Source organism: Orycteropus afer, unplaced genomic scaffold, assembly GCF_000298275.1.
Source record: "Orycteropus afer afer isolate SDZICR_OR568_19922 unplaced genomic scaffold, OryAfe1.0 scaffold00042, whole genome shotgun sequence".
NCBI classification, from domain to species: domain Eukaryota; kingdom Metazoa; phylum Chordata; class Mammalia; order Tubulidentata; family Orycteropodidae; genus Orycteropus; species Orycteropus afer.
Genome location: NW_006921629.1, coordinates 8732494 through 8738166, shown reverse-complemented (window position 1 = coordinate 8738166; position 5673 = coordinate 8732494). Strand labels below are relative to the sequence as shown.

The window sequence follows — 5673 nt, the reverse complement described above, 5'->3', positions numbered from 1 at the left end:
TCTGTGAAGCCATTCTCCAGGAGAAGTAAATTTTCTTTATACATTAACATTATGTTCTAACAGCTTTTTGCTCTTCATCAATTCATTCAAGAAGCATATAACAAGTATTTAAGGTATGTCATACACTGTGCTGGGAGCTCTAGCAGCATAGTGCCTAAGGCCTTTGACTGCTAACCAGAAGGCTGGCAGTTCAAACCCACCAGCCACTCCTCAGAAGGAAGGTTGGACAATCTACTTCTGTAATGATACCACGTCGGAAATCCAAGGAGGGGTTGCTATGAGTCAGGTTCGACTTGACAGCAATGAGTTTATACACTGTGCTTAAGCTCTGGGGGAATTTATCTTTAAGTTTGTAAAGCTTATACATTTTTCCACATACCAAAAACAAACAAACAAAAAAAAACCCCTCACTGCCATCAAGTCGATTCTGACCCATAGCAACCCCCTCTCTGTTTCCAAGGCTGGAAATCTTTACGGAAGTAGACTACCCAGTCTTCCTTCTGTGGAATGGCTGGTGGGTTTGAACCGCCAGCCTTCTGGTTAGTAGTCAAATGCCTTAGGCACTATGTCACCAAAGCTCCCTCTTCCACATATATCTCATTTAGTATTTCTTTTGTATTTGTGTACTATCTCACACACAAAAAAGCAAACTCACCGCTGTCAAGTACATTCGACTCATAGCAACCCCTCCTTGAATTTCCAAAGCGTATGTCTATGGAAGTAGACTGCCCAGTCTTCCTTCCAAGAAGTGTCTTCTGGTTAGCAGTCAAATGCCTTAAGCACTATGCTTCCAGAGCTCCCACTACACCACCAGAGCTCCTGTAATACCTCATAGGATATTATAATTATTTGTTTACTATTTCTCTAGCTAGAATGAGTTCTCAGGAGGTAGGGAATGCATCTGATTTATCAACATTTTGACAGAAGACATTTATTAAATGCTTGATAAATGAGTAACAGACTCTTGTTAGATTAACAAAATATCAAATAGGATTAAAACTGAAAAAATCCTTGAAAGTTTCCATGGGGAAAGGGGAAGATATGTTTTATTAGGCAAACACATTATCTGGGGAGAGAAAATTCCTCCCTATAGCAGAGCACCTCCAATTCCAGTTTTACTGTTAGTCACATACCAACTGAAGATGAATTTGATTTCATTACTGAACTAACAAGTTTCAAGTGGAGAAAAACAAGTTCTCTATAAAAGCTCCTAACTAGGTCATTGTGTTTTGTAAAACTGGACATTTTCTTTATTTTATTGTACTGTTACTTGGGTGAAAGTTTATAGAGAATATTCATGTTCCATACAGTTCACATACACTTTGAATCATGACATTGACTGCAATCTCCCATAATACAACAGCTCTCCTCCCTTTTCCTCCCCATAGCCACCTCTTCCCTGTATACTTCCCTCCTCCCATGCACTAAAACTGGACATTTTCACATGAATATTAGAGTAAGTATTGTCCAGAGTAGTATTAATTTGCTTTACTGTCTTTTTACAATCCATGATATGATGGATATATTTCAATATTCTATAAACTCTCCAGTTTTCCACTTAAGATCTGCTTTTTTAGGACCACTTGAATATGATTACCTTTATAATAGTGTTTTATTATTATTATTTAAATAACCAAACTCACTGCCATTAAGTCGATCCTGACTCATAGCAACCCCCACTGGGTTTCCAAGGCAGTAAATCTTTACTGAAATATATTGCCCCATCTTCCTTTCATTGATCAGCTGGTGGGTTTGAACCACCAACCTTCTGGTTAGCAGTTAAATAAATGCCTTAGGCACTATGCCACCAGAGCTCTAGTGTTTTCTTTTTGAAATCATGTTTCACAAAGAAAATACACAAAATATATGTATGTGCTATTTAAATCATTTCAACAAAGTAAGTAATATGCAGCAAATACAAAGTTAAAAGTGAGGCTGAACTACAAATGCTGCTGTCCAGATGGTCTGAGCTTACTCATTAGCTAAATGACCCCCTCCTTAACACCAGCTCCATAGTATGTAACATTCTAATTTTTATCTCAACAAAACTATTTATCGTGACCCTTCAGGGTTCATAAATAACTGAGAAAGCTAATGTCAAATCCTTGAATGGCAAGAGTCTGCTATATTATCCCACTCACAGATGTTATACTCTGAACATTATTTGTTGGTGTTGTCTGGTGCCATTAAGTTGGTTTTGACTCATAGTGACCCTACGTACAAGAACGAAACACTGCCGGGTCCTGCACCATCCTCACAATTGTTGCTATTCTTGAGCCCACTATTGCAGCCATTGTGTCAATCTATCTCATTGGGAGTCTTCTCCTTTTTCGCTGGCCCTTTACTTTACCAAGCATGATATCCTTCTCCAGAGACTGGTTCCTCCTGATAACATGACCAAAGTACAAGAGGCAAAAACTGGCCATTCTTCTAAGAAGAATTCTGACTACTTCAAGACAGATTTGTTCATTCTTCTGAGAGCCCATAGTATATTCAACATTCTTCACCAACACCACAATTCAAATGCATCAACTCTTCTGTGGTCTTTCTTATTCACTGTCCGGCTTTCACATGTCTATTAGGCTATTGAAAAGATAATGGCTTGGGTCAGGCACAGCTCAATCTTCCAAGTGACATCTTTGCTTTTAAACACTTTAAAGAGGTCTTTGCAAGAGATGTGCCTCATGCAATACACAGTTTGATTTCTTGACTGTCGCTTCCAAGTAAAAGGAAATCCTTGACCACGTCAGTATTTTCTCCATTTATCATGATGTTGTTTATTGGTCCAGTTGTGAGGATTTTTGTTTTATGTTGAAATGTAATCCATACTGAAGTCTTTGATCTTCATCAGTAAGTGCTTTAAGTCATCCTCACTTTCAGCAAGCAAGGTTGTGTCATCTGCATATCGCATGCTCTTCTTCATACAGTCTAGCTTCTTGGATTATTTGTTCAGGATACAGACTGAACAAGTATGGTGAAAGTATACAATCCTGACACATAACTTTCCTGATTTTAAACCATGCAGTATCCCCTTGTTCTGTTCAAATGATTGCCTCTTGGTCTCTGTACAGGTTTCTCCAGAACACAATTAAGTGTTTTGGAATTCCCATTCTTTGCAACATTATCCATAACTTGTTATAATCTGACAGTTGAATGCCTTTGCAGTCAATAAAACTCAAGTAAACATCTTTCTGGTATTCTTTGCTTTCAGCCAAGATCCATCTGACAGCAGCAATGATATTCCTTGTTCCATGTCCTCTTCTGAATCCAGTTTGAATTTTTGGCACTTCTCTATGCACTGCTGTAACCTTTTCTGAATTATCTTCAGCAAAATTTGCATGTGATAGTAATGATATTGTTAGATAATTTCTGCATTCTGGTGGGTCACCTTTCTTTGGAATGGGCACAAATATGTCTCCTCCAGTTGGATGGCCAGGTAGCTGCCTTCCAGATTTCTTGGCATAAACAAGTGAGGGCTCTGGCATTACACTCATTAGTTGAAATGTCTCAATGAGTATTCCATCAATTCCTGGAGCCTTTTTTTTTGGCCAATTACTTCAGTGCAGCTTGAACTTCTTCCTTCAATACTATTGGTTCTTGATCATATGCTACCCCCTGAAATGGCTGAAAGTCAATCAATTCTTTTTGGTACAGTGACTCAGTGTATTCTCCCCATCTTCTTTTGATGTTTCCTGCATCACTTAATATTTTGCCCACAGAATCCTTTCATAATGCAACTCAAAGCTTTAATTTTTTTCTTCAGTTCTCTCAGGTTGAGAAATGCTGAGAGTGTTCTTTTGATTTTCAAACTCCAGGATTTTGCACATTTCATTATAATACTTTACATGTCTTCTTGAGCTACCATTTAAAATCTTCTGTCAAGTTCCTTTACCTCATCATTTCTTCCATTAGCTTTCACTACTCTTCATTCAAGAACAAGTTTCAGGGTCTCTTCGGACATCCATTTTGGTCTCTTCTTTCTTTCCTGTGTCTTTAACAACCTTTTGCTTTCTTCATGTATGATGTCCTTGATGTCATTCCATAACTTGTCTTGTCTTAGGTCATTGGTGTTCAATGTGTCAAATCTATTCTTCAGATGGTCTCTAAATTCAAGTGGAATATAATCAAGGTCATATTTTGGCTCTCATGGATTTAATTTTCTTCAGCTTCAATTTGAACTTGCATATGAGTAATTCATGGTTGTTTCCACAGTCGGTCCCTAGTCTTGTTCTGAATGATGATATTGAGCTTTTCTATCATCTCTTTCCACAGACACAGTCAATTTGATTCCTGTGTATTACATCTGGTACAATCCATGTGTATAACTGCTGGTTATGACATTGAAAAAATATATTTGCAAGGAATAAGTCATTGGTCTTGCAAAATTCTACTGTACAATCTCTAGCATCATTTCTATCACCAAGGCCACCGTTTTCCAACTACTAATGCTTCTTCGTTTCCAACTTTCACATTCCAATCACCAGTAATTATCAATACATCTTTTATTTTATTTTTAATTTTTATTGTGATTTGGGTGAAAGTTTACAGAGCAAAATCATTTTCCGTAAGCAGTTCGTACACATTTTGTTTCATGACATTGACTGCAATTCCCCACAATGTAACAGCTCTCTTCCCACTTCCCGCCTATAATTACCCCTTCCCTGTGTCTTTTTTCCTATGCAATCCTGTCCCCTGAGCAGCTTTGTGCAAACACTGCCCTTCTGTTCATCCATGATTGATCATTCTAAGGAATGTATCTACCTGATGTAAATGTTTACCCTAAATGCCTGTCTACTGTTTGGCTGGAAGCCACAGGAGTGAGTTCAATTCCAGACCTGAAGGGTAACTAGTGGCCACAATCTCAGGGGGCTCACCAGGCTCTGTCAGACCAGTAAGCTTATTATTATTATTATTATTATTTTGAATTTTGTTCCACATTGTTCTCCCACTCTATTCAGGATCTCCTGCACTGATCCCTTTCTGCGTGGTTGACAGTGGCAGCCAGGCACTATCTAGTTTGTCTGGTCTCATGGTCATATAGGCTGAGGATCACATGGTCTACTAGTCTCTTGGATTAATTGTTTCCATCTGTCTTTGGTTTTCTTCATTTTTCTTAATTATCAATACATTTTAATTGAACATTTGGCCAACTTCAGACTGTAGAAGTTGGTAAAAAATCTTTAATTTCTTCACCTTTGGGTTTAGTGGTTGGTGCGTAAATATGAATTAACAGTAGTATAACTGGTCTTCCTTGTAGGCATATGGATATTATCCTATCACTGGCAGCACTGTACTTTAGTATAGATCTTGAAATGTTCTTTTTGATGGTGAACATGACACCATTCCTCTTTGTCATTTCCGGTAGAATAGACCATATGATTGTCCAACTAAAAATGGTCAATACCAGTCCATTTCAGCTCACTAATGCCTAGGATATCAATCTTTATGCATTCCATTTAATTTCTGACAAGTTTCAATTTCCTAATTCCTACTTCAAACATTCCATGTTCTGATTATAAATGGATGTTTGCAGCTGCTTATTTTCATTTTGGGCCATCTCACATCAGCAAATGAAGGTCCTGAAAGCTTTACATCATCCACATCACTAATGTTGACTCTACTTTGAGGAAACAGCTCATCTCCTGTCATATTTTGAGCGCCTTCCAAATAGGG

At 37.9% G+C, this 5673-nt stretch overlaps 1 protein-coding gene across 1 annotated transcript in view; it reads right to left on the bottom strand.

Moving 5' to 3' along the window:
* The window catches only part of GOSR1 (golgi SNAP receptor complex member 1), an 81553-nt gene that overhangs the window by 36369 nt on the left and 39511 nt on the right, over window positions 1-5673 (bottom strand). The gene's annotated exons all lie outside the window — the stretch shown is intronic.